We start from the raw sequence: 20,527 nt of genomic DNA on the forward strand, positions 1-20,527 counted from the left end.
GATAGCATTCTTCCTCTCTCCCTCCCCACCTTGTTGCCTCAGCAGTTTCCTGATACTACTTTGCCTACTGCTTGTTACACTGAGGTCAAGCTGAGGCTCTTCCCTGCCTCACGCTGAAGCATCCAGCGATATGCTCCTTCCTGGTCCCTCCATGCTTGAAGAGCAGATCACAGTTGATTTCATTTACAAGGTGGAGCATCAGAGGAAACATAATTTATGGTGAGTGCTTCTTGGTAGATAAAGAAACTTACCCCAAACAAGTGTCCCCAAAGTCCAATGAATTATATAACGCTTCTAATGAAGATGTACCCCCTGGGCCAAATTTCCAAAATTTGATATATGTGGTATTAGAAGCTGCAATTCTAGACAATCTTTCTTGGAAGTCACTCCCACTGTACTCCATAGAACTGATTTCACGCAGGGGTGTGTGTGTGTGTGTGTGTGTGTGTGTGTGAGAGAGAGAGAGAGAGAGAGAGAGAGAGAGAGAGATTGCATTGCATAATGACAAGCACCTTAAGTGTGGACTGGATTTCAGCTTACCTATTTCACGATCCTATAAACTGCCTATTGAATTCAAAGGATTCGATAATTCACTACTAATTGAGAACACCTTAAATAAACCCAAGCTGTTGTTTTGAATTGGCAGAGCACCTTTAATAAATAAAGAAATAACACAGTAAGAATTGCAATACTAAATTAGTTAAAAGTTAACTCTGTGCATGTGTTTTAAAGGTTGGCTAATTCCCATATTTCTCGATGGCCAACATTTTTATTTTAAATACAAGCACATTAAATATTGAATTGGAGAGGGAAAAGAAATGAAAACGAGGTGGTGGGAAAGGAGAGTTTCAATGCTATGCAGCATTCCTTCTACTCTGGCATTGTCAAATATTTCTCATTTTATTAATTGGAATGACCCCAAGAAATAGAACTAGTGACTCTTGAATTTCCCAAAGAATGGATCTTTTCACTTGAACTGATGGTTAAGTTACCCCCGGAAAAAATTGAGTTTGTGTTCATTATGAAGTTATGAAATTTGCTGCTGAATTCATTAAACCGAAACAACTTTTATTTCATTATGGTTAACAAACACTGCAAATTAATTTTCTCGGCTGGGCTTCAGTGTGTGAGTGTATTTTTTTAATAGAGGGCTCCATTGTGTGCGAACAATTAAAATCATTTACATTTTGGAGAACACTGATTATGAATGATGTTATTATCCTATTAGGGTGGCAAAACCAATCCAAACTGCATGTTAAAGAGCTGGAACCGCATTCATCGTAACAAGAGGATGATGAGCAGCTGCTAGACAAGGACCTTGGTAGTTTCTCTTACGAAATGTTGGCTGCATGTGACTGGCACATACGATCAGGCGAGCAAGATGCACTGTCCCTCAAGGTCTAATTAGGCTCTGTACAGTGTGAGGAGGGAAAAAAGCAGAGCTCCCTACACATAATTACCCATCGTGTACTCAGCTTATCTGCCTTAAATATTGCTTTTGTTGGATTTAATTATGTGTGAGAGAGATGATGAATGTCACTTTATCTGTGTGATCTTATCAAGCAATCGTTCTGCCTCCAAAGAAGCACCGAGATTTTAACAGTACATGGAAGAAGTGAAACTTGGGGGTGTTGAATTATATTTGGTATGAAAGGTCAACCTTTTCCTTGGTTTGTAAGGGTTTATTTTTTTTGTTTCGTGTATGTCTCCATCACACCAAGGACACTCTTGTTAAATGATGGGAAGGCAAGTTTGGCAAGTGGAGGCTATTACTGTTGTTTTGCAGATAGATACGACGCAAGTTTATTTGTTCAGGGCCCAAAACATCAGTCCTTATAGTCCAAGACAAAGAAGCATTTCAGGGGAAAGAAGCCTAGGTGATGTCACTTCTTCCTGAATAAATCTTGTTGTTTTTGTGGATTCATTGTGCTTGAAGTTGTTTTCACATAATTTACTATTTCTGGACCAGATCTGGAACCCATTGAAAACTGATGGACCATAAATCTTATTCTCAACCTAGAACTCCAGTCAAAAATCCACATATTGTGCAATTTAACAGCATCCCAACATGTTAGTAAGATCAAACTAGATGGTTCAAGCAGTAAGCCAGTCCAAAGGAGATGATTCAGAATGTGTTGCCCTTCCGCATCTTAAGCCAGAGTGGGGTGGGCATATCAGACTTACATCAAGGAGCTGTGGGTTTAACCATGTAACTCATTAGGGTGAACAAGATGGGGTTATTATCAGGATAAAATGGCATAATCTATGTGTATCTAGCCTTGAACTACATGGGGGTAGCATCTAAAGTTTGAAAACTTAACCCAGTTATCTGGAAATAAGTGTGGTTGAACTCAGTGGGCCTTACTTCTGAGTAGCATATATAGAATTATATCATCAGGCTATAATCCTACACTCAACCACTGGGTAGTAAATCCCATTGAACTAAATAGGGATTAGTTATGAGCAGACCTGTGTAGGATTGTGCTGTTACTGAGATCTACAGTTCAGAGAATTGTTTTTTGGCTTATAGCTAAAGACAAACCAGCAACGATTAGCTTGGTGGTTTGCTGCAACTTTCCACTGCAGCTTTTTTGTCTCCTCCCTGGGGCAAGGGACGTAAACCAGAAAGGAACCCATATGAAAAATATCCTTATTGTGGGATTCAGAATGGTGTGCATTTTAAAGTTCATGTCCACAGGGCAGGATTCTAGTCTTGTGGGTCTTTCCTGGGAAATTCATGTAAATTGTTTGCCTTCTCCCATAATAACATGGATTACTCGGTGCATGTTCTTCCATGATAGGCCTTAATCTATGCAAGTAGAACTATTAAAAGAAGACATCAATTGGGGGGGGGGACAATAATGGAATTGGAGCGGCCCCATTGAGAGCAAGCTTTGGCATTCCTTCAACTTTTAGGTCAACAAGGAAACATACATGGGCATGTAACTGTAAGATACTAAGCACTTCATGATATTCTCCCTTTACAAAAAAAAGAAAGAAGAAGAGTCATTTGCAAAACCTCAACATAAAATAACAGCAGTACTTATAATTGTGCCCCAGGCAACAGCCAGACTAGTGATATCAGTGGAGCCCTCATGCAAAGAATTTCCCGGTGAGGCTGGCAAAGAAGGATTTTTATCCTTGGGCTGGAAAGTAGAGTAAAAACGAATCGAGCAAAAATAGGTCAGACAGGTAACTGAAGTTGATGTTAGAAAACTAAACATGGTTAAAAAAAAGGAGAAGTCCCACACAACTCAACAACACAATCTTCATCCTGCATACAGAAAAGCTGACTTAGTATGATCTTGCTTTGCTCAGGTGTATTCTGACTGTCAGAATGTGAAATTAAAATAATTCCCCTTTGTTGTCCTGTTATGCCCTAAATTTTCTTAGATCTAAGTGCTCTGTTCCTTTGGTACCTTTCAAGCACTGGGTGGATGCAAGGATGACTCCGTGAATATTCATATGGATCTGAAAGTGCATTGTCTCTTTGCTACGCTGTTAAGGGTGCTTCTTTTGTCCCTCATCGGGATTCACTGTCAACAAGGAGTCGTGTGTAGCTGCGTCTGTTAGACCCAGTTGAACTGCAACCAGGGTTTGAGTGACCAAGGAGCAGGCTGGGGGGCATGAACCACCCAGACCCTCCCTGCTTGCATGCAGATCCCCCTGCACCCAAGGAAGGTCTGTAGGTAGTTGAGCAGTATTAGAACGTCCACCTTGCATGGATCTTTGGCATCTTCAGGAAGAATATAAGAAGAGCCTGCTGGATGAAGCCAATGCCCTATCCAGTCCACCGTACTGTTCTCACAGTGGTCAACCACAAACTGGACAGGAACGCAAGAAGACTCTGTCCACCTTTGATTCACAGCAGCTGGTATTCAGAGGCTCTGACAGTGGTGGTAGAACATAACCATTGTGGATGGTAGTCCTTGATAGCCTTGTCCTCCATGAATTTGTCTTTTAAAGCTAACCAAGGTAGGGCTGGGAAAGACACCTGTCCCAGACTCTGGAAGACTGCTGCCAGTTAATACTGAGCTAGAAAAACCAATGATCAGTATAAGGCAACTTCCTGTGTTCCAGGATCTAGTTTGGGGGTTTCCGTGTGTTGGGTGATACTCTAGCCTGAATGGCAACTGGAGAACCCTTCTCATGTTCATCCTATGATGGGTCTCCCTATGTACAAAGAGGAAGTGAGTCCAAAATGCTGGCCCCACCGCTGAGGCTGTGTTTGTCCTCTGCCACACCCTGACACCCACACAATATTTGCATCAGTGAAGCCCATGTGTGCAAACCATTACAAGCATAAGCGTGCACATGAACTGGAACCCAGCTCAGGTGGGATTTCAGTTTCTAGGGAAGCTGGCAATGATCCTACAAAACACCAAAACAGAAAAGAAGCAATCTGCACAGGACAGTGATGTCAAAAGGACATCACTACAATCCCATGTGCCCACCTTGCAATCCATAATTGATGGTTTCTTATATCTTAACTGAGCATTAGGGTCTCACCAATATCAAGATTTACAGAGCACTCCTAAGTTTAGGAAACTGGCTGTTCCAAACACCCTTCAGAAGTGGGGCAGCTACAGGCTTAGACAACCTAAGTCTGCTAGATGGAAAACAAACCATTAGTTTGACTTACACTACCAATTTTTATAGTGTAAGTTCTGCCAGGTCACCAGGACACGTGACTTATCAGAAGAGAGTTAGGATCTAGCATAAGTCTCCCTTGCCCAGTCCCACCCTCACAACATTTCCAGAACACCAATTTTTTCAGGGCTTATGCCAACACAAGATCTCCTGAGCCAGGACAAGGTAATTGTCAGTGTATCTCCAGCTAAGCTAGGATGTGTGCCTTATGCCAACACAGCCCAGTTATGCCATAAATTAGACAGCTGATCTGCTGGATTCTAACTTGCTCATCCAGGTGGATCTTGGGCATACACTCTAACGCACTCCATTAAATATGCAATAGGCCAATTTGGGCATTTATTTGTCTCATGTGATGACAATTGCAAGGCGGTGTGGGGAGTGCACTAGCAAGCCCCACAGTCTCCAGTGTTCATCATCTTTACAGCTCTCCGTGAGATCTTCTGGAGTAGGGAGACCCTTTGTGTGTACTAGAACGCTGAATACATTTTATTTATTTGAATATTCATGTACCACCTTTCAGCCCCCATATCCAAGTTTACCTGCTTCATAAGAGCTAGGCCTGACTAAGGTTCATTTTGTATCATTATTTCCAAGTGTGACATAATTGGGTTGCAGCCTGATGCCCTGATCCAGTGTAGGGGGGCGGGGATTTGGCATAGAAGGTCCATCTGGAGTGTGCACTCTTCCCACTACAGAAACTAGCTGGATCCCACTGAAATGACTGAATCCCCCACTTTTAAGAAATGCACACAGGGACCTGCATCCCTATGTAGAACCACCAGTTCTTACATGCAGCTAGACTAGAGCTGCATCCAGGCCCTTCACAGTTTTGCTCCACAACTTTTAAATGTTATTGCAGATGTCAGTTAATCCCCGCTTAGTTTCCACTTCTACTTTTCCTTCATTTTAAGCCACAGTGCCCTTTCAGTACTGCTGCCTGCTATTTTTAAATAAGAAAATGAGGGGGTTGGGTGCAGAGCCTTGTCCAGGTATATACAATAAAGGATGTCTGCTGCCTCATTCCTTTTGAGATTTTAAGTAGTGTGCACTGTGTGATCTGAAGTCCGTAGAGGATACCGGGTTCCCGAACAGGGTTATGCAGAGAGTGGAGAGAGAGAAGATTTAATTAGAATCTGAGGTGAAGTGAAAGAGAATGGGATTGCTATGCACAGAGTCCCTGAGTAGCAGGTTCATAAGGGATACTTTCGCTCTTTCTCTTTTTTAAAAGCATGTGGGTGTATTTTACTACTTGGGAAAGGTGAGAGGCCCAGCCACTGGAATTTCCTCTTTTCTTCTCATAGCACAAGGAGAAGCCATGCTGGATGTTTCCACTTTGTTCCATAGCTTGGCATAAAACTTGATCTGAAACCTGCAGCTCAAGGAGGAAATAATAACAATTCACTTCACTTACCTTTCAAAGCTTTCCCCCTTCTGATCTCTTGCCTCCGTTAAGCCAGCTATTGCAAAACAGCCCCTGCAGCTCAAATGCTAACCCAAACCCTCCAACGTTCCTCAGATGAAAATAGGGACATTTCTTACTGCCCGCCAACCCCCCAGTTTTGGTCCTCCCTGAAGAGCATTTCCTATCAGAAGAAGGGAAATTTTATTTAAAACATCAACTCTCCTTGCACCCCACTCCCCCTTTCTTCCCTCCCTGCCTTCCCCTCAGAGACGGTGCATCTCACAGGGCTGGGCCTCCATTGTATCAGTCTGTCCACCTCCTCTTCTGCTCTCCAGCAGCTGCTATGAACTGCCCAAGGGAGGGGGCCAGCAATGGCGGCCATGGAGGGTCTATGGAGAGGCAACAGTATGCTCCCTCACAGCTGCAGTAGCTGCAGCTGCTGTTGCTCATACGAGTGCCAGCTCATTGGATCATTCTCCCCAAGCTTGGTGGTGGCAGCACTGGCAGAGGAAATAGGGACATCCTGAGATCAAATCAGAAGCTGGGGTGGCTTTTCTAATTCCAGAACTGTCCCTGGAAAACCTGGAAACTTGGAGGGTGTGATAACACCAGCTGTGAGTTAGCAATGTCAAGCACCTTGGGCTGAAACCTCACACACTGATATCACTAAGGTGGACTCCATCTGATCCTATGTCTTATCTGCTGGGAGCTTACAGTGCAGTGAGGGGCCCGGGAAACTGGAGACATGAGCAAGCTGTGGGTTCTTGTTCTTATTTGAGACATCTGAACTTCTAGCAGAACTGGCCCTACCATTAGGCAGAGTGCCTCAATCGGCCTCAGGCAGCAGGTGCTGGAAGATAGCAGCCCTAAACACTTGTCTCATTCCCCGCTGTTGCCACACAGCCTGCCCTGGGACCTGAATCTGGCCTGTTGCCTCAACAGTGTTGCAGAATGCTATCTACCACCAGAGTAGAAGTGAGATTCAACTGCCAGTCCAGTCCACTTCTCTATATGTGAATAGGAGAGAGATGCCATCCTGTCCTTAGCCTCAGGCAGCAAAATGTTTTGGGTCTGTCCTGACCTCTAGCCTCAGATGAATAGTCGGGCATTAATTTCTCTTTTTCTAGGTGGCTTGCTTGCATAATGCTTGACCTCATATTGACTTGAGGTCTGCAGGATGCTGCTGCAGGATCCCACACTGACCAACCTCCACAGAGGTCTCCTCTTCATTATAATAATTGTTCAAATTTGAAGTTTCTGACAAAATGGATGCCCAAATGGATACCATACTTCTGTTGGGTGACCGCTGTGGTGATCGGGTGTTTATGTAAATAATATTGTGCGCATATGTAATAATAAGGTAACTGAGGTGCAAAATGTGGTAGATGTGTAGGTAAGTATAATATGTGAAGTAATGATTGTTGTTTTTTTGTTAGGAGAGTGTATGTGCTTGGAAGGCTGGAAATGAATAATGATTGGATAAGAGTTTGAAAGGGACTTTGGTAAGAGACAGAGAGTGTCAGTTGATTGGTGAGTGAGAGTTATATAAGGAAGGGGCCAGATGCACCCCTGTGGTGAGGGAATTCCACATCTATGGGGCTGTCACAGAGAATGCCCTTTCCCTGGCCACCACCACTGAACTTGTGGTGGAACTACCAGCAGGGCCTCCTCTGTTGATCTTGACAACTGAGAGGTTTTGTAGGGAAGGAGTGGACCTTTCAGATATTTGGGAACTAAGTTGTCTAGGGTTTTCAACTCTAATGTAAGTACTTTGAATTTGGGCCCAGAAATTAAAAGGCAGCTAGTCATGCCTTTCAACTTTTTGTAGATGAATCTGAGGAGATGCATGCAACAAACCTCGTGCTTAGAGAAAGGGTTGCTTCACAAATGATGCCTCCTGCCCCACAACTGCTCTTGACCACCTGTTATATGCTGTCTTGGTTTATCCTGCAAATGTGTGCTCCAGTGATTTAAAAGAGGCCTGTGCTTTGGTAAACATAGACTGGAAGAGCATAAATTGCCCTGTAATACAGTCTTAGTCACCACACTTTGGTAGTGGCAATGACTGAAATGCCGGGCCATAAACTATACTTCATGCTTAAGCAGGTTGTGACATTTCTGAGCTCCTAGTTTCAGTTGCTGGTTCTTGTTTGCTGCTATTGCTGTATTATTGCTAGTGTTGTGCTGGCATTATTTAGTGTATATATTGCTGGTGCATATATTGCTGCGGCGGTGTGCCTTGTGTTCTGCTGGCGTAACAGGACTTCCACCAAATCCTACAACCCAGTCCTCCCCCCCAGTTGTGTGTCTCCAGATGTTATTGGACTTCAGGTCCCACCACTTCAGCCAGATTGACCAATGATCAGTGGCATAGCATGGGGGTGCAGGGGGGGCCGGCCGCACCGGGCGCAACATCTGGGGGTTAGGGTTAGGGGGCACAAATCCACGGGTTAGGGGGTGCAAATTACTTGCCTTGCCCCAGGTGCTGACAACCCACGCTACGCCACTGCCAATGATGACCAAGATGATGGGAGTTGCAGTTCTGCAACATCCAGGGACCCAAGCTTGGGAGAGACTGCTTTGCCTCTCAGCCATTAGATCCTCTGCACAGGATTGTACCCCCAAAGCAGTCCCCCTGACAAATTATCAAAATGGGATGTTGTGTTTAGAGTGTCAGATTAGGACCTAGGGCACCAGGGTTCAAATTCCCATTTGACCATGAAGCTAACTGGGTGACCTTGGGCCAGTCACTTCGTCACAGACCAACCTCCCTCACATAGTCACCACGAAGATTGAGGAGGGAGAGAACCATGTGCTCCCTGTTGAACTCCTTGGAATATAAATGCAATCAATCGATATTTCTTCCTCCCTAAATGTTACACTTTCCACTTGTTTAAGTGAACCTTCATAGGAAAACTTCCTGGTGGATTGCCTCCGTTATAAGTAAACTAATCAACTACAAGGCTGGGAAAATCATACTAGTGAAGAAACTAGGCATGTCATTTAGCAAAGACACAGTGTAGGGTTGGAAGGATTTGTTAATTTTGGTTCTCTCTTTTTTGGTCATTTTTCTAATCTTAAATTCAATTTCCCCACATTTTCCCAGCAATTAGTAATTTATTTTTTAACCTTGTGAAAATAAATTGCATTTTTGTGAAAGTTTCTCCTAATAAACACATTTTTGAATGCAGTTTTAACTAATGTTCATGTTTTGCATGCAATATACCCTAACAGAATGCATTTTTGTAAACATTTTAGTTGGAGAACTGCATCACAAATTTTGGAAAGGGTATATCTTTTCAGGATGGCTGTTTTTTCAGTTCATGAATTGTTTGGAAAGTGTGCATTTGATAATTTTGCCCTGAAATGCAAACTGAATTGAATTTATCAAATATCCCCATGCATACCATATATGTTTTATTTAAGTTACACTGCCACTATAAACAATGTATGACAGACTTTTCATCATTAGCACTCAAACTATAATAAGGAATTTCAACTTTTTTATTTTTTAATGAATTACACTAAAATAAAGAGAGTTGACTTGTCAGGTAATATTCTATTATTGCAGAAGGCCAGGCTGAATCTCATCCGTTCATCTCATACAATAGGTATTACGAGTGCCCTCTACTGTCTATTGAACACAGATATTCATGTGTTATATTTATACTGTAGGTGTCCCCAAATACATTGATTGATTGACCCAATGAATTGTATGCTGCCTTTCCATATCCGTTTGAAACTCTCAGGGTGGCTAGAATTGTTTTTCCTTTCCTTTTTTTAAAAAAATGCTGAAACAGTAAAAATTATGACAATCACATATAAGCACATATAAAAATCAACAAATGGGGGGAGCTAGGAAATTTTAACTGAACACTTGAAAACCCTGCTGGAACCAGAAAGAGAGAGAGAGAGGGGGAAAAAAATTCAATGCTGAAAAGACCCTGTAAGTCTCCCTGTTTTCCAGGGATAGCTCTGGATTTACAGAAGCTGTCCCAGTTTCTGATTTGATCCCAGAATGTCCCTCTTTTCCTTAGGAGGTCCCTATTTTCATTGGAGAAATGTTAAGATGTTGTGGCATTATGTGACTCCCAAGCCAAGGAGATAAGTAACTATATACAACCTTTAGAAGATACCAGATATTATTATTATTACAGTGGTACCTGTACATATGCTTCAGGTTACAGACGTTTCGGGTTACAGACTCCGCTAACCCAGAAACAGTACCTCGGGTTAAGAACTTTGCCTTAGGATGAGACCAGAAATCGTGCGGTGGCAGTGGGAGGCCCCATTAGCTAAAGTGGTGCTTCAGGTTAAGAACAGTTTCAGGTTAAGAACGGACCTCCGGAACGAATTAAGTTCTTAACCCAAGGTACCACTGTATTTTTATTATTATTATTATTATGGAATAGGACATCCCTATTTTTATTGGAGAAATGTTGGAGGAAATGAAATATACCTGGGAAAGGAGATAGGAACATTTGAAGCTGCCTTATACCAGAGACCAGAGGTTTTCAACCTTTTTGAGTCCACAGTTCCCTTGACCAACTGCATTCTTTCTGTGGCACCCCTGCGCAGCTCAGGAGTGGAGTTATGTCACAGCAGAGGGGGCAGCCTCTCACCATTTTTCGAACACCCTCCCTTGTGGAGTGTTCCCTCAGCCTCCTCTCTTCTCCCCTCTCCTTTGGAGTCCTCTGGGCAGCCTCTGCTGCCACCCCTGGTCTCTGAGCTTCCCCTCCCATTGCACCAAAGATAGGTGCTTCCTCATACTGCCCCACAGGGACCTGGGAAGCCCATGGGAAGCCCCAAAGACACCATTCGCCTGGGGAGCTTGTAGACAGGGCTGCTGCAACCAACAGCTGTGCGAGCCTTTGGGAGGCCAAGACATGAGACGGCATCAGAGGGAGGGAGGGAAGGAAGGAAAGAAAGAAAGAGGGACAGGGGCCAGTGTTGCCTGTGGCACCCCGACCATCATTCAAGGCACCCCTGGGTGCCATAGCACACTGGTTGAAAACCACTGCCACAGACCATTGGTCCGTCTAGATCAGGGGTCAGCAAACTTTTTCAGCAGGGGGCTGGTCCACTGTTCCTCAGACCTTGTGGAGGGCCGGACTATATATTTTTTTTTGGGGGGGGGAAATGAACGAATTCCTATGTCCCACAAATAAACCAGAGATGCATTTTAAATAAAAGGACATATTCTACTCATGTAAAAACATGCTGATTCCCGGACAGTCTGCAGGCCGGATTTAGAAGGCGATGGGGCTGAATCCAGCCCCCAGGCCTTAGTTTGCCTACCCATGATCTAGATACACAAAGGATGGGGAGCCTGTGGCTCTTCACATGTTAGACATGGCAAATAGTGGAAGCTGGTGGGAGTTAGCATTCAACAGCATCTGGAGGGCCACAGTTTCCACATCTGTTGTCTATACTGCCTGGCAGTGACTCTCCAGGGTTTTGGGCAACAGACATTCCAATTCCCACATGGGCATTGATTGAACCTGGGCTTTTCTGCTCTGGGTCTTCCCCTTCCTGGACTTGACCCTAGTTTTCCAGGTAGCAGCTAAAGCTGGGAATGTTTTTCGTCCTGCTTGTTTGGTCCACCAACTACAGTTGTTTAGGGCTCCCAACGTCTCTTTCCTTCAATGGGTTTAGCACAAGTCTACACCCATATACTCACCAGGCAAGGAGAAAGGTGTGACATACATTTGGGGATGGATTAATCTATCAGTTTTGTTTTCTAATTTTACAGTCTTAAATTCAGTTTGCCACACTTCTGCATCAGCCTGTGAAGTGTTTCCCCCCCTTAGTATACATCTTTGAGTATGCAATTTTGCCTGATATTCACATATGTGCAAAGTATTCCTTAAGTATGATACATTATTGTATTTCATTAAATATATTCATTTTTAAATACACCCCCTTAATACTTATTTTCGTACACATTTGGTTTTGGTTGGCAGACTGCATCACAAAACTCAGAGGAGTGCAAATCTCAAAGGATAGCTGTGTTTTGGTTCATGTATTGTTTTGGGACGTCAAAATTAGTAGGTTCATATGGAAATGCAATCCAGAGTGGAGTTCTCCTCCATTCTCAGCTGAAAGACAGCTAAAAGTAAAACTGCATGATGGGGTGAGGGGGACTCCATTCTGAAGCTAATGTTTCTGGATGCAAGAGACTATTGTTACCATTGCCTGCTGTCAAATGCACCACAGTAAGTTGTTTTTACATATAAGAACACAAAACAAGCATACTGAGTTTCATCTGACATATGTTGGAGGGTATGGGTGAAGGGAGCTCTGAAAGAGTAACTACTACTCTGAGATAGAGAATTTGGAAGCCTTGCTGCAGACAGTTTAGATATACAATTGAAGTTTTATTCGATTTTTTTATTATTTTATTTAGAGAAAATTCTGTTTGGCTTGTTGCAAGGAAGCCATTTCTGACAACCTTTTTATTACCTTGGACCTAAATAAATAGAGCTGTTAAAATAGCTTCCAGATGACCGCTTCCCTTTTATTACTACTAATAACATTATGTCACTTTTTTTACTTTTGCTTTGCTTTAATAAGCTTCACACTCTTTTTCCTTTCCCGTACTCTTATGTATGTTTATCTTGAAGCCTGAAGTCTGTTTTTCCTATCCTGTAAAATAATGTGAAATGGACAGCTTCTTTTTGGATAGCAAAGCTTAATTGCGATGAGACATTCTGGAATATTTGTGTCTTGTATTATTCTAACCTCTTGCATAGATTTGGACTGAGGCTTTCGCAGATCTCGCCCACCCACCCCCTCTGTGCCCCGGCCGCCATCCCACAATGTTCATAAATGAGGTCTGCATCTTGGCCTGAAAACTGTTACCAATCCTGTTCCAGTTAGAGAGATTTGGCAGGAGATTTCATGTTGATGCTCCTAAAGCTTTCGACCGCTCCGCTGATGTTCACTCCGCAGTCTCCCTCCGTTATACAACCCTCCTAAGACAGCCACACTGCAAACGAAAAGCAGATGTGGCGTATCTTCCTCTTCGAGCTGCAGTGGAGGCCTCTGGCTGGGCAGCTGGAGTGTCCTTGCTCAGAGAGAAATGCTGATCCACCTGCAAAAAAGAAGGGTTAATTGTGAGGTTAATGCAATGCAGTGTTCCCGCTGTACGAAATAGCTGAGGGTTATGGTGCAGCGAAAACATTCACACATGCAACTAATTTGGCACATATCCAGACAAAGGAAACCTTTAATAAAGGGAACCATAGAGCATGTAATTGCATGTGTGGTTGGAAAGCTTCTAATTATGTTGTGCTAAAGAAGGTTCCTTCTGTTTGCATGGGGTTGTGTGTGCTCTCCAGTAAACAGATAAATGGTGTACTGTGAAATGGAATGACTGCCTGCTGTCATGGCATGTTCTTCTCATTCTGATTGTTATTATAGGCGGTGACCATTTTGCACTGGGGTTCTCTTCCTAGCCCCCAAGCACATCACCAGAGTGAGCTTAAGGGCACCCTGCCCTGCCCCATTCCATCCTGTCCCCATTCTGCCCTCTTCTGGTTCCAAAAGGACCCACGTATTGGCAATTGTCCCTCAATTGGACACGCTTAAAATGGTTGCCCCCTGTATTGTTGTTGTTGGTTTGTTGGTTTGTTGGTTTGTTTGTTTATTTACTAATTTTCTATACAGCGATACCTCAGGTTAAGAACTTAATTCGTTCTAGAGGTCTGTTCTTAACCCGAAGCTGTTCTTAACCTGAGGTACCAATTTAGCTAATGGGGTCTCCCGCCGCCGCAGCAGCACGATTTCTGTTCCTTGGGGAGAGCATTCCAAAAATGGAGAGCAACTACAGAAAAGGCCCATTCTCATGTTGGCACCCTCCAGAGCTCTGGAGGAGGCACACAAAGAAGGGCCTCAGATGATGATTGCAGTTTCCTGGTCACTTCATATGAGGAGAACCGGTCCTTGAGGTATTGTGGTCCTGGTGATACCCCATACAATGAGGGTCAGTTGGAACAGCCCCATCATTCAGTATTATTGATCTACATTGTGCAACATGGGGTGGGGGGAAATAAATGAGACAGGGCAAAGTGACTACTTTTGGGGGTCTGAAGACACCAAGGTGTCTGATTCTAAGGCAGCAAGAAATCTCACTGATTCTCCAAAGGTGAATCATGGTTGTTAAATCTGATACTTGTAAAATATTGCTGAACTGGGAACACAAGGATGAGATACTTCTATGGGAAGTTGTTAAAAAATGGAATAAAATCAGAGTGCCGTGAAGAGAGGAATTGCCATCCTGATATTAAATGCAGGTGCAAATAGTATTTTAACTAAATAGAGTGAAAGGGGATGGAGAAGGGAAAGGAGATTGTTAGCCGCTTTGAGACACCTTAGGGTAGTGATAAAGCGGGATATCAAATCCAAACTACTACTACTACTACTACTACTACTACTACTACTACTCTTCTTCTTCTTCTTCTTCTTCTTCTTCTTCTTCTTCTTCTTCTTCTTCTTCTTCTTCTTCTTCTTCTTCTTCATTGGAATCTAGTTGAACTGAACTGAGAAATAAGAGAGATTGCAACCAGTCCCCTTTGAGGCATCTAACAATGCAGAAAATGCATTAATATATTGGCCAGCTCAATTAATAAAAAAGAAAAACAAGCAATAGTGCAACAGCATGAGAATAATACAACCAAATAATGGTCAATATTTTTGCTCCAAGAGGCTGGGAGAATAAAATTGTTAATATCTGTTGGTGATAATCGATGAGATTCTCTATCACCTGATATTGTCATTCCTCATGGTTCATCTCTCTCTCTCTCTCTCTCTCTCTCCCCCTCTCCCTCCCTCTCTCTCTCTTTCGTCTCTGAGTGGGACATGAGTGGATCTCAGCTATGGCATGCACGCATGCACACCTTATCATTTCACACATTGTAGCCACAGAAACAAGTTTTTAAATTGTTGATAACCTATTGGAGGTCAGTTGTGCTTTTATGATGCATATTTCTCCAAAGAACAACCAGCCTCTTTAAATCAGTGGTGGACAACGACAAGTGACTATGGAGTAAATGGATATAAGAAACTGTGTTACTGTATAAACTAGGTCTCACCATTTGTCCATCAAGCCTAGGGTTGTCTGCTTTGACTGGCAGCAGAGTTTTGGACAGTGCAATGCTTCCATCATTGGGCACCCAATCCTTTTCTTTAACTCTCTGCATGCCTTCAAGTCAAATGCTCTATCACTAAGCCATGGCCCCTGTGGCATTCGTACGGAGCCCCCAGTCGTCTCACAGACTATTGACCCATACACCACTAATCCACTGCCACCAACCAGGTCCTCCCTGGTAAATCACTTAGTCTCAGTCAGATTCTTAAGTTAACAAAGAAGAGTGTAGTTTATTGCAAACACAAATAAACTTTCACTGCATTCAAAACGTTGTTACTCTTTACCTTCTCAGTCTTATTTTATCATGTCTCTAATGCTTCTACCTCCCCTCACACAAGAACCAACTGCACTAACTGTCTCTCTATTTCCAACTGTCTGCCAACTGCTTTCCCAACTGCCTTTCCCAACCAACCAACTAACTAAAACCAACCTTGGGTTAAGCCCTTTTATAAACAAGTAGGCTCCGCCTCTGGCTTTTCTATTGGTCTACCTATTAACTCTTTCTCTCCCACTGTACAGACATTTTCAAAAAAATGGGCAAATGCCACAGCCACCTTAAAGAAGTCGATGTAGCAGGCGCTGAATCCTTCCATAGTGTGCCATAGTTGATTGGATGGTGCTTGCAAAGTCCTTGAAAACATAATAAAGGTTACAATATCTTTATTTTTATCTGTAAAATGTTGGAAGGCAGAATGTCAGGTGGGTTTTTCTGTCTACAGGGAATCATTTCCACACTCATTTGTCTGCCATGGAATGTCTGTGATTAACAGGTGATTTGTTTCTCAAAGCTCTTGCACACTTACTGTTAACCCCCACAATTTAGTTGCAACCATTTCTAAATGATGCCTCTGCCAAGTAATGTTATTCATACATTCTGCTGTTTGTGATCTTCCTCTTTCTCTCATGGCAAACTTACCTTTTGCGGGGGGGGGGGGGGATCTTCCTAGAGTAAATTCAGATATTTTGGATGAAGGGTGGGAAATGTTACTTAATACAAGCTAAAAATGACTGTAACATATTTATCCCTACACATCCAGGAATGAGAACAGTGCAGAACATCAAAGTAAGTTGCAGTTAAGTCTGTTTCTTACAGCTGCATTTAGTGGATATACTCCTGATAGTATGAGGCCATTTGCAATTTCCATTTTTCATTACCAACGTCAAACAGTTTACAGAGAGACAAGCTAAATTAAAACAGAAGACAAAAAGAAAAAGCTATCAGTTCCTTCAAGAAGTTTACATTTTGTGGGAGGGAAGGTTGTCCTTGATGATCAACGGCTTCATGAAGGCCTTTGGGACATCTAAAAGCCACCCAGTGATGTCTTCTCCCTGTTAGGAGATTTAATACAGTAATAATAATGTGGGAATGTCAAGGAAAGTAGGAGAGGATATACTGTTTTGATATTATCCCTCCTCACTCACGCTAGTGAGTAAACACCAGAGCACATTCCCTTTGCAACTTATTGGAAGCAAATAGATGATTCATTAGAATCCTTTAATTAAGCAATCCTGTCTGGCTTGTCCAGTCTGGATTGTTCCTGGTAAGTTTCCCCTTTATTTCCCTCTTAAATTAATAATAACACAACACAGTCTTCTTTAAAAGTAAGAATAAAGTTTTACTCACATTCAGTTCACAGCAGTAATCTGAAGGCAGGCTTTATCCTGTGGTTACAGTCAAAAGAAGTTTGAGCTACATCTCAGACTTTCTGTTTGTGGTCTCCATCCTATGTGAAGGTTGAGCCATGTGCTGGCTAAGAGCCAGGAGAGTCCAAAAGAAAGAGTAAGAGTCCAAGAGAGAGATGGTTGCGTGGCCAGCCCTTTTATATTGTCATGCCCATCTACCTGGTCACACAAAGGGGGAGGAAGCTCCAGAGCAGGTATGACAGGAAGTCCTCTCTGTCTGGAGCCACATTCCCCCGTGTGTCCATTCTAGGCAATTAGAAAATGTTGTACTTGACTGCTCTAGTAATAATACATCCCACCAAAAATACCCCAAACACCCCATCTTGATCCTACAAGATTCTGTTTTGGTATTACGGTTACAAAGCACCCTTGCAACTGTACAAATAGTTGGTAGATATTCTGTTCCCTCGTCCCTCCATCTTCATCTGGGCAGGGAAGAATCCCAGTGATTGATGAAGGGAGATGGTATTTTAACCAAGCTGTGATGGATGCCGCTGGGGTGAAAGGGCGAGAGCTATTAATAAACAGACTCTGAAAACCTTTTAACGCCATCATTCACATTCACACGTCTTTAACCTCGGCCACCTTGAGATCCAGCATGGACTTATTGCAAGGGAATAAAATGTATATATATTCATGCTCGTTAAGATATTTAATTTGCCCTGCCGAATGGATGAGGCGCTGGTGGCACTGCCGTTTAGCATCTCCCTTGAATGCATAAAGGTAGCAGATTTATTTCAATCCCATTGGGTGCTGACATTTTAACCCAGTTATCTGTGATTTATTCAGTCCCTGACAGCGCCAAAAGAATGATGTGTTTTGCCCGAAGGCTCTGTGGGTGAGGCAGCTTGACACATGCCTTTTCTTTCTCTAAAAAGGGGTGATCTCCTCAGCTGTTCTGAGGGTCCCAGCACTACAGTGGGCAGAGAGATTGTTTCTGAAATACTGTCTTCAGCTATTTGGTATGGGCATGCGGCGAGGGAGAAAGTGGAGGTGGAAGAAAGTGAAATGCTGATTAACACCCCCCCCATGCTGCCATTTTTCTGTTTGTGCCAGTTTCCCCTCAAGTTTCTCCAGTTATCAAATTCTACAGGTCATTTGGCATAAGAACCCAAAAATGGGCATTATCAGGAGCAATGCTGAAATTCTTCCAGACCATAGGAAGCCAGAACACTGGTTCATCGAGTTCAGGACTGTCCATGCTGACTGGGTGAGCCTCTCCAGGGTCTCAGACAAGGAGCCTTTTCCAGTTCTCCATGGAGATGCTAAGGACTGAAGCTGGGGTTTTCTGCACACCAAACAGAGGCTGCACTGCTGAGCCACAGCTCTTCCTAAAAGCCTACATGGCACCAGCCTCCTTCAAACCATTACTGCCATGAATGGGACCAGGATGGTGAAGGGGGCTTATGCCTTTTGCCTTACCTATAGAATTTCAAAGTCATCCAACTGTGCCATTTTGGGACATAGAATCTGAAGCGGACTGTACTGTTCTGCTGTTTATGTACATACTGTAGGCATATCAGAGGGCAATTATGTGTAGGTAACTATAACAGAGGAATTAAGGTAAATGCGGGGGAGGGAGGGAGCTTGGAATGTTGGTAGTGAGTGACGATTGGATGAGAATTTGAAAGGGCTGTTTGAATGATGCTGGAGACAGTTGGCAGAATTCAGTTTGGAGTGGTTGATAATGGAGTTTGGGAGTGGGTGTGAGTTGATGTGAGAGTTGCTGGTTTGTGTGGCAAAAGGGGTAGTTTCTTAAATTGGATCAGTCTTGCATCTTTTGTAGGGCTGGTGAGTGTGGGTCTCGCCCTGTAGGCCCAGTGGAAAGGGCCTTGCAGGGAGCAGCCTTCACGCCTCACGTTGATCCTCCTTTCTGCCTTCCACCAAGCACTTCCATCAGGCTGATATCAGGAGCATCAAATGAGATCAGCAGTTCCTATGCATCTGCCTTTGCATCTATGTTCTCTTGGAGAGCCAGTGTGGTGTAGTGGTTAAGAGCGGTAGTCTCGTAATCTGGTGAACCGGGTTCGCGTCTCCGCTCCTCCACATGCAGCTGCTGGGTGACCTTGGGCTAGTCACACTTCTCTGAAGTCTCTCAGCCCCACTCACCTCACAGAGTGTTTGTTGTGAGGGAGGAAGGGAAAGGAGAATGTTAGCTGCTTTGAGACTCCTTCGGGTAGTGATAAAGCGGGATATCAAATCCAAACTCTTCTTCTTCATCATCTGCACGTCATGTCAGAGCACAGAACTCTGGATGTCCCCTGCCTCTCATAGCCAAGTTTCGCTTTCTTCTTCCATTTAGTCTGTGGTTCAGCCTTCTTGTCTCTCATGCACGCCTGGAGATTCTCTGCCTGACGGAGTCTACTAGAGCTATAATCCCATGTAACACGTCTTTAGCTTGGCAAAGGGAATTTTGTCGTACCTGCTTTTGCTCTGTATCTTTATGCTCCAAAAGCTTAAGTGCATTGTCAGCTGTTTGTACATTGAGTAATTATAAAGCCCTTATTATTTTTGTTTTGAATAAATAATTGTATTGCACCACCACAAGCCCTTATTGGGTTTTGTTAGGAGCGGAGTATTCAGGTACATATATCAGTGGGGGCAGCAGAAATGAGGGGAAATTATACGGAAGACCCATTTTAAAAACCCCAGATCAGAGCTGCACATATTATAAAGAATAACAAGATTACACAGGGGTGTTTTGGGTAATGCCAGAAACCGTGCAGCTGGAGTGGTGGTAACAGTCTCCAGATATTATGCAACTTTTAGGGCAAACTTGCACCACAGCTACAATAATTTATGAATTGTTTTATGGACTTATTTCAATGTGTAGCCTGCCCTCCAGAAATGCTGGTTGCTGGTAACACTCCCCCCCTCAAACAGCACCCCTCCCTCTCAAAACAATATCATATAAACCTGAAATGAAATAATGTGCTCTCACTCTCCATGCATGTTTAAGCCTGGAGCTCTGCTGTTGGCCACACAAAAATGTTGCAATTCAGTCTCCCATAAACTTTTACATCTTGTGATTGATTATGCAGAGTGGGGCTTATCTGCCCCCCCAATATTCTATTCATGCTGGCACCTCTGCCCCCAATACTAACTGCTTCTTTCCCTTTAGACATTTGTAACACCACAGGGAGTCCATAGCCAGTGGCTTCCAGTGAAACAGCCCCTTGTTGTCCACCTTGAGGGGGAAAGGTGTAATGAGCACCACTTTATAAAGACATTTGTTTAGAAATAGAAACTGGTTTGCTTAAGCCCTGTGGTTCTCTTCATTACTTTCATGGGTGGTCTTGAAAAAAGCTTTGCAGGTTAAAACATCCCTGAATGGCAAACACAAGCAAAGTGAGGGGGCTATCTATAATCCGACAGCATCACCAAGGCACACCCACTGGCTTCTGTTGGACATCTTCATCCCTGACCTCAGCCTACTAACTTCCACTGCCTCCCACCAATTCATCCACTTACCTTGTGCCTGGAAGGCGATCTCTGCCACCTTCTGAACACAATCCCCATGGTATCTGAAGGGTGACCCTTGAATGCACCCGTCAGATACACACACCACTCACCTTCACCCCATCTGAAACCTTCCATTCGGACAGACACATCCACTCATCAGCCGCTCTCTGTTCATTCAC

General features: G+C 43.5%; 2 long non-coding RNA genes across 5 annotated transcripts in view; one reads left to right on the forward strand and one right to left on the reverse strand.

The window, feature by feature from the left end:
* Window positions 1-12,857: 12,857 nt before the first annotated feature.
* LOC309353382 overlaps window positions 12,858-20,527 on the reverse strand; it is a 260,447-nt gene continuing 252,777 nt past the window's right edge. The window contains exons 1-4 of one of the 2 annotated variants that reach the window (XR_014161763.1): window positions 16,828-17,943; window positions 16,444-16,532; window positions 15,148-15,833; window positions 12,858-13,148 (exon numbers count right to left, since the gene is read on the reverse strand). This is a non-coding gene — a long non-coding RNA (uncharacterized lncRNA). Of the gene's footprint in view, window positions 13,149-14,992; window positions 15,834-16,443; window positions 16,533-16,827; window positions 18,958-20,527 lie in introns of those variants that run through there. The other variant, XR_014161764.1, reaches the window with a different exon arrangement.
* On the forward strand, window positions 15,607-19,427 carry LOC309353388. Of its 3 annotated transcripts, none has more exons than XR_014161773.1 (3): window positions 15,607-15,659; window positions 16,241-16,266; window positions 17,943-19,427. It is a non-coding gene; the product is annotated as an uncharacterized lncRNA (long non-coding RNA). The 3 variants fall into 3 exon arrangements; XR_014161774.1 differs by lacking the exon at window positions 15,607-15,659 and adding an exon at window positions 15,809-15,902; XR_014161775.1 differs by lacking the exon at window positions 15,607-15,659 and adding an exon at window positions 15,830-15,973.

This window comes from Podarcis melisellensis, assembly GCF_964234715.1.
Source record: "Podarcis melisellensis genome assembly, chromosome: 12".
NCBI lineage: Eukaryota > Metazoa > Chordata > Lepidosauria > Squamata > Lacertidae > Podarcis > Podarcis melisellensis.